Source organism: Trichechus manatus, unplaced genomic scaffold (assembly GCF_000243295.1).
Source record: "Trichechus manatus latirostris isolate Lorelei unplaced genomic scaffold, TriManLat1.0 scaffold00184, whole genome shotgun sequence".
Classification (NCBI taxonomy): domain Eukaryota; kingdom Metazoa; phylum Chordata; class Mammalia; order Sirenia; family Trichechidae; genus Trichechus; species Trichechus manatus.
The window spans coordinates 184,435-192,546 of record NW_004444120.1 but is presented as its reverse complement, the minus strand read 5'-3'; the positions used below and the strand labels follow the sequence as shown (position 1 = coordinate 192,546).

Genomic DNA, 8,112 nt, shown 5'->3' with positions numbered 1-8,112 from the left:
TTTAACAAGCAGTTACTGAGGGCCTATTATTGGGCAGGCCCTGTTCTAGACATTGGAAATAGTGTGAACTACAAGGAAAAATTCCTACCCTCATGGAGCTTATATGGTTGCCAAGGCGACTAAGGTTATTTGTCAACCAGCTTCAGAACTGGCTGAACGGGGAAGGCATTGTAAGAGCGCAAGTGGGTCAAACACTATCTTATCCCTGCAGAATCTTCATATCTTTGCAGCTTGTGGGTAGAAACTTTTTTTGCTTGGGTTTGGGAGGTAGTATAAAGCACAGATCAAGGAGCTCTTGGTGAGTGCCTACAATCTACTTCAGTCGTGTTAAATCAGCATTCGGGGGATGGTTCAAAATATTCAAAATAGACCTGCCCCCAGAGACTACAAAGACAGAAAGCCTTCCCCTGGAGCTGGCACTGTGAATTTGAACTTCTAACCTCCTAAAGTGTCAGAGAATAAACTTGTTTGTTAAAGCCAAATAATAATAACAATAATTCAAAATATTTTAATATTTTTTAAAGTTCTCCAGGTAATTCCAACAGGTAGTCACGGTTGAAAACCATTGTACTAGATCCACCTGTTTGCCGAAACAAAAAACAAGCTAAAGTATATTTTACTGTGAATTAATTTTTTGTAAGACAGAATTAATGAAATGGCTACCCTCCTCTCTTTTTTCTTTTTTGCTGTTTGTCTACCTTTTTTTTTCCTTGTATTTTTGTTTTCCTTTCAGTTGACCATACTTTATTCAGAATCAAATAGCCAGTAGCTTATTGGAAACAAAGGTCAGGAATTCCGAAGAATGGCTTAGATGGACCTATGATTTTGGTACCTTTGTATATGCTTTTGTATCATTCTGAAAAATAGTTTCTCCTTGTAGCCATTTCTTTAAGAAGTCCTAAAAAGCTTCAAGACCTAAACCAATTGTCACTACCCTCAGGAAACTAGAAATAACTACTGAGCTCAGAGTTTGTAGCAAATTCCTCTGTGTTCCAACTGCACTTTGGTCAAACTTTTGCATCATTCAATAGTAATGGCTTATTTATGGTTGCTTGTTCCACTACTCTAAGTTCCTTGATGTTGCTTTTTAAAATTTTTTATTACACTTCTTTCATATAAAATACTATTTTTATCTGAAATACTCTACATTTTATTAAATGAAATTAATGAATTATGCCCGAATTATAGACACTGTTTTTAGAGAATTTTATTAAAATCGAGCTACTTGAATCCAAATCATATTGAGTTTCAATTAAGAAGGAAAGTGCAAATCAGTGTAAAGAAATCTCTCTTATTTGCATGTTTGCATACCTGACTTTACCCTCACAGATGTCATCACAAGTAGAAAATTGTTGTCACAAAATTGCTGTCACTAGGCACATTCACTGCTTAATTTGGCAATCAGTAGCTGATTGAAAGCAATCTGAAGGTTTTTCATTAGGATCTGTGAGATTGGATCTCCCTGCACATATGTGGGGTCGATGGCTGGAATTAATATAAAAAAACAGAAAGACCTTTCTTACTCAAGATAATGAGATGGTATCAAATAGCGGAACTTTCTGAGCTACTTAATGCGTTTTTAATACAAAAGTTAAAAGGATCAAACTGAATATTATTCTGCAACACCTTTATAGCAAAAGTATGAGTGGATTTCTTTCTACAGAAATGCCACCTGGAATTGAGACTATCATTCTGATCCTGGCAATAGGAGCATTCGTAATGGTAATGTTAGGGAATGGATTCATTGGATTAGTTAACTGCATTGACTGGGTCAAGAACTGAAAGATCTCATCAGCTGACTGCATCCTCATGAGCTTGGCTATCTCCAGAACTGTCTGTCTTTGGCTAGCACTATAGAAGGTCTTTTTAATAGTGTTACAGCCACATCTATATGCCATTGATAAAATGACAAAATATGCCAGTGGTTTCTGGATATTGACCAATCACCTAGCTACCTGGTTTGCCACCTGCCTAAGTGTTTTCTTTTTCTTTAAAATAGCTGGTTTCGCTCACCCTTGCTTTGCCTGGCTGAAGTGGAGAATCAGTAGAGTACTACTTGCTCTCCTACTGGGGTCTTTGTTCTTATTGTTTTGCAACCTTGTATTAACAGATAAATCTAATGCTTTCTGGACTGATGCCTGTGTAAGTTATGGAAGAAACTTGACTTGGTATTCCGATGTAAGTAAAAATACGTATTTTAACAGCGTGACTATTTTCCATCTCACCTACGTAATCCCCTTTCTTCTGTCCCTGACCTCATTGCTCCTTTTATTTCTGTCCTTGGTAAGGCAAACCAGGAATTTGCAGCTCAACTCTATGGACTCCAGTGACCTAGCACACAGGCCCATAAAAGGCCATGAAAATGGTGATGTCTCCCCTCCTCCTCTTCCTAGGTCATGCTTCTTCCAACCTAATAGCAGATTGGAGTTTCCTTATACCTCCGAATCAGGAGGCCAATTTATTTGTCACGTTTTTAGCAACTGTTTGTCCTTTGGCCACTCATTTATCCTAATTCTGAGAAACAGCAAGTCCAGACAGACTGCCTTAAGACTACTGAGGCATCTTAAATCCCATTTGAAAAGAGTTAAAATCTTTAGCTTCAGAAGCAGATGTTTCCAGAATTTTCTATGTTCCAGGGAAATTAAACTAATGGTTAACCTTTGTAGATCAATTTTAACTTCTATTTCCTCACTGGAGTCTTTTAGGTATTACTGAGCATCACTGAAATTTTCCCTAGGATGGGCTATAAGCTAACAATTTACTCACATAGCCAGCTGACATAATGTGGGATTTTTTTAAGAGCAAGCATCGTTGTCATTGTAATACTTGCTGCCAACAAGAAAATATTTAAGACTAAAGAAGAATATAAAATATATATTGCACACGTATTAATTTTATATGTGCTGTTAAATTACATTGGTAATTACAATTGAGGGAAAAAAAAAAAACATGATTATTTAGAAATGAAAATACCCTCCAAGCTGGAGTAGGAAGAAAATTTGTAGAGCGTTAAGTGAAAAATAAATCAAGGAATACAAACGCTGGAAGCACATAATCTCGATACCAGACAGAACTTTTAAAACAAAACAGCATTCTATCATTATGTATCCAAGCTTGAATAGGAACTAGCCTTCTAGAATAAGAGAAAAATAAGCTTATTTGTAAAATGAAACTGAAAACAAAAACCCCAAGTTACGACCATTTTAGATTTCCTAGACACCTTATTCCTTTTGCTAATTGCCAGTTCAAGGAATTAAAATACACATTTTTATAATGGCACAAATCAATTAATGGGCTTGTGAATTGTCAATGTTTATAATTTAGATCTAAGAATAAATTGGATAATTATCCCTAAGGGCATAAGAATACTTACATTTCTATCGTAAAAATATCAAAATCACATTTGACACTAAGCTTATGTGTTGTCGTGTGTGTGTGTGTGTGGGTGTGGGTGTGGGTGTGGGTGTGTGCGCATGTGCATGTAAGGGGTATATTTTGTCACACCATGAACACTAACTAGTGTTCTTTGTCAGAGAAAACAACCAACCAACTCACCAGGAGTAAGAACAGAAAGGTAAGTTTACAAGCGAACGTCACGTATTTGTGTAGATTTTAGACATATTTGTGTGTACAGACAGCACTAACTTGACTTTTGTAATACAATAAATCGAAGTTGCTGAAAATGTAAATATTAAGGCGAGGAGGTAGTAAAATTGTGTTTGCTAATGATATTCTAATTTGAATATAATGGTTTGTAATATATAGTAATTTTTATAGATAAATGTAAACATATTTAAAAACTATCCATAATGAGACATCTTTGTTAGGGCTTACAATTGCAATCATCTTTTGATGGTAGAAACAAAATAAAATAAAAACTGTTGGAAACATGTTGTTGTAAATTAATTTTGATGGAGTAGTAGGTTATGCCTGATGATGGAAAGAATGTAAGAATAAAAAGGGCTTTGTAAAGTGCACTCTTGCTCGAGGAAACAATGCTGTGACCACATCTGTGCGGGGCTGCGCCCCCGTATCCATGATGAGGATGAGAGGATGATGGTGAGAAATGCACTCTGAGATCCACGTGGAGATTTAGATTTTAAAAACTGCATTCGTTCTGTTGGACACTACCTAAGGAATTTCCTAATGATTGTAAGTGGGATTATTTTGCTTTAGGAAAGGTGAAATTGAAATCAAACTGGCTATAGTTAGGCCCAAACATTGAGGATAATTTGGTTTCAGTAAAAAAGTTAAAACATTACTTTGTGCTTATTACATGTTGCTAAGCACATTGGGAGCCCTGGTGGCTCCGTGGTTAAGAGTTTGTCTGCTAACCAAAAAGTTGGCAAGTGGAATCCACCAGGCGCTCCATTTAGTTTTAGCTTTGACATCTTAGTGTTACTAAACTTTTAATAGCCAGTATATAAAAAATGGAAACAATTATGTTCAGCCCTTGCTTCTTATGGTGGTATTTAGGAGTAAACGTCTCACTAGGGTTAAGCCTTTGCTTCTCATGTAGTAACCTTGGAGAGATGGAGCTAGGAGCAGGGGTCTAAACCCTGGTTTAGAAGTGGTAGTAGAAGTGCAGAAAATAACTACTTAAAAATGAAGCCTGGGCTACAGGCTGTGGTTATTGATGTATTCCATTCCCCCCTATTTAAATGGCATTTTGAGATTAAGCTCTGCACTTACGCTTTCATGAGAGCCTCTGGTGGAAAACCAAACCACGATCGGAGAACAGCCTTTACTATCACAGCCACAGCTAGTCCCATGCAATCTGGAGAGAACTGCATCCTGTCCTGGGACCAAATTATTGGGAAAATGGTTGTCACTGCTTTCTTGTCAATTGCTTCTGCCACAAATAAACTTCTAATGGTCTTGATGTAATGAATTATTTTTTTCAGTTAGCCCACACCACTGATTTAAAGAAAAGTTGCAAACAACTTGTTTCCAATGACAAAATAGGTTTATGCCTGAGGCCTGCCCTAAGCCTAGAATTTATAAGCTGGGAAGATATTTTAGAGCATCCAAGCCATGTCGTCTTAAACTTCATTGAAAGAAAATGTCACAGTGAAAACGTGTCGATCAGTACAGATCTCAGAGACCATGCAGTGTTAAATCACTGGTGCTTCAGGTGCGTTGTGTGTTATTCTTCATTAATTCTCACGTCCTCTGAGCCAGGGGACTTCTTTAACTGAAGTACAGAAACAAGAGGGCCATCTGCAAAACCCACATTTCTACAGTTCACTCACCTCGGACATTGTGAAGGCTGTCTATAGTCATCTATGTCCAGTGCTGGACTGCGAAGAATAAACCCTCATTCAAAAAATTGATCTGATGTTTGGTTCGATCAATTCAGAGAAAAAGTTAAGACAATATTTTGGGAGTCACTTGTAGATTAAATACCAGGTAACAGATGGGCTGTTTTCAATTTTAGCCATTTTGGGAGTACCAATGAGGTGTCAGGAAACGGAGGCACGATTGTATACATTGCACTGTTATTTCTTAGGCCCATGTTTAAATGATAGTTCTAGAAATAACTTATTTTCCTTTTCATATAGGTCTGACCCGGCCTATGAATTTCAAGGTTTTGATGAATTACATTTATGTTTGACTTCAGTTTGAATGCTTTCAAAGGTTGATTTTTTATCAATTAAAAAAAAATATCTCACAAAAAAGCTTTATTTCCATCTAAGTATCTTTTTGTTTATCTGTTGGGCATAATCTCACATTTCTGTGCAAATGATTTCAAGTCATTCTAGGTACATTGTTTCATTAGTGATTTTTGCCCTTTTAATTGTGTGATGACTTATTTTTCCTCACTTTAGTTCATGGAAGAGGTATATCCAACCTCCCTCACTCAATATATGACAGACTTCCACTCCTCTTTGTTGTTCACTGATGCACTCTACCTTACTGTGAATAAATCCACATACCTGGTGCTTGAAATCCATAAGGATGGTCAAGATTTTCTAATGTTCACTGAATATCTCTAGAAACTGGGATAGAAACTGGCAGCAGGCTCCTCAGATCTCCTGCAATTAAGCTATCAAGAACTCCACAGTTCTTTTCTTCTCACTTGTAGTAGACATTCAGGAATATGCTTTGGGCATTCAGTTGTCCCAAGAGCATTGCTGAGATGCGTATTTGTGGGTAGTGGGGAGGATGTGACTTCCGCTGCAAAGATTCATTACCTTGTCTGGTGAGAATCCTGCTGGGAAATAGGCTACCAAGAATTCCTGTTAAAACTGGAAAGAAATTCCCACACTCATAACAACCCAGGTAGCAGACCGATGTGACTCAGCCACGCCCAGTTATTGGGGGTTCTAACAGTGCTTGCAGTTCTTCCCTTGGTTCACGTGCAGGAAACCTACCAAGTCTACTCTTCAGACTGCTTTCTAAGCTTCAAGTTTTCCACGAGGAAAAGCTCTGATTAAAACTGGCTGTAAGATTCTGTCACAGAAAATTCAGTCAGGGCTCCTCAGGGCAGCAAGAGACATGATTTCAACGTTCACGATTATCTGACCTATACTCTGTGTAGGGAAGAAAACTGTTTCCTTTCCATTCTTGGGAAAATGCCTTTGTGGCTCTCTCCCTCTAAGCCGCTACTCCTTCCTCTCTTCCCCCACAGGCCAACGAGTTTAGGCAGCAGAGAACGTAAAATACTTGAATTTCCGTTTCAAATTATGTTGAACATTTATATCTTAATACAGAAAGCCCTCAACAATTATTTTTTAAAAAATCACCAAGTATGACTCAGGTAATACTACTCCTGTTTAGAAGAAGAAACAGGGTTATTCAGAAATAACTACACATTTTTAAAAATCAAACTCATCAAATGCATCTTTAGGGATGAACGTGAGATTCAACTGCAGTGTGGTTAGTTACCATGACCTTGGGAAAGTTACTTAACCTCTCTAAATCCCGGTCTCCTTATCTGAAAAATGATGATAAATCTCTCTCTCATAGGGTATGTGTGAGAATTATGGAGCTTGTTTATGTAAATAACTTTGCATAGTTCCTGGCATTAAAAATGAAAATAAAGGGTTAAAATAAAAAATTAAACTCAACAACAGTGATGATGTGATGCTATGCCCTTTTAGTCAAGTAATCATATTTTTTACTCTGAATTAAAAAATCTTCCCCAAATCTTAAGTTTATATATACTATGATCAATATTTTCCTTTTATAGCTATAAGCTGTAGGAACACATAGTTGCAATTCCCCAGCATTTTTATTGGTTACACTTCATAAACTAGTTTTTTCTTTATTGATCATGATCACATCGACTCTGCTTCTTCATCCTCGAGAGGTCTCTTGGGCCAATCAATATTCTCAATGGACTAAAAGAGCTCAATTTAATCATCTTAGTATCAGGGCAAATGTATCTTTTGTTTCCTTTACTGACTGCTAACTATGTGTAGAATAACCAACTAAATTGTCATTCATTAACAAATTTTTATTTACTCTGCATTAGGCAGTGCTCTAGGCTTGCGGACAGAGCAGTGAACAAACAAAGTCCTTGGCCTTGTAGAGGTTACCTGGAAGAGTGCCAAGAGAAATACAATTATTTGTAAATTAGGATAACTAGTTTAATGGTGCTTCATTTAGAGTAACTGGGCAAAAATCTTTTCTCCCCTGTGAAACTACATTGAGTTGCATCATGTGGGAAGAAAAACGCACATCTAGGTTTAAGAGTAATTGTGAAGCATAAATAATAAATCAGAGCTTTCATTTAGTTCCTACTGTTTGCTGATAAGAAGCCCTGGTTGCGCAGTGGTTAAGGGCTTGGCTGCCAACCAAAAGGCCAGCAGTTTGAACCCACCAGCTGCTCCATGGGAGAAAGATGTGGCAGTCTGCTTCCTAAAGATTACACTCTTGGAAACTCTATGGGGCAGTTCTACTCTGCCCTACAGGTTTGCTATGAGTTGGTATTGACTTGATGGCAATGGGTTTGCTGATCCTACAGGCTATAAAATTGGATAAAATACTGTAACTTTCCTTACAGAGGTTTCTAGTTGGAGGATACGGTAATGTCTGCTAAAGTGCCTTTTTTCAGCGTAACAAATGACTGATCTGAAAAGACTGAAGGAAGCACATGTTCTAGCCATC

The 8,112-nt window shown here is 37.4% G+C and overlaps 1 pseudogene; it reads left to right on the top strand.

The window, feature by feature from the left end:
• The first annotated feature begins 1,634 nt into the window (after window positions 1–1,634).
• On the top strand, window positions 1,635–2,742 carry LOC101347115 (taste receptor type 2 member 42-like; annotated as a pseudogene).
• Window positions 2,743–8,112: the final 5,370 nt, after the last annotated feature.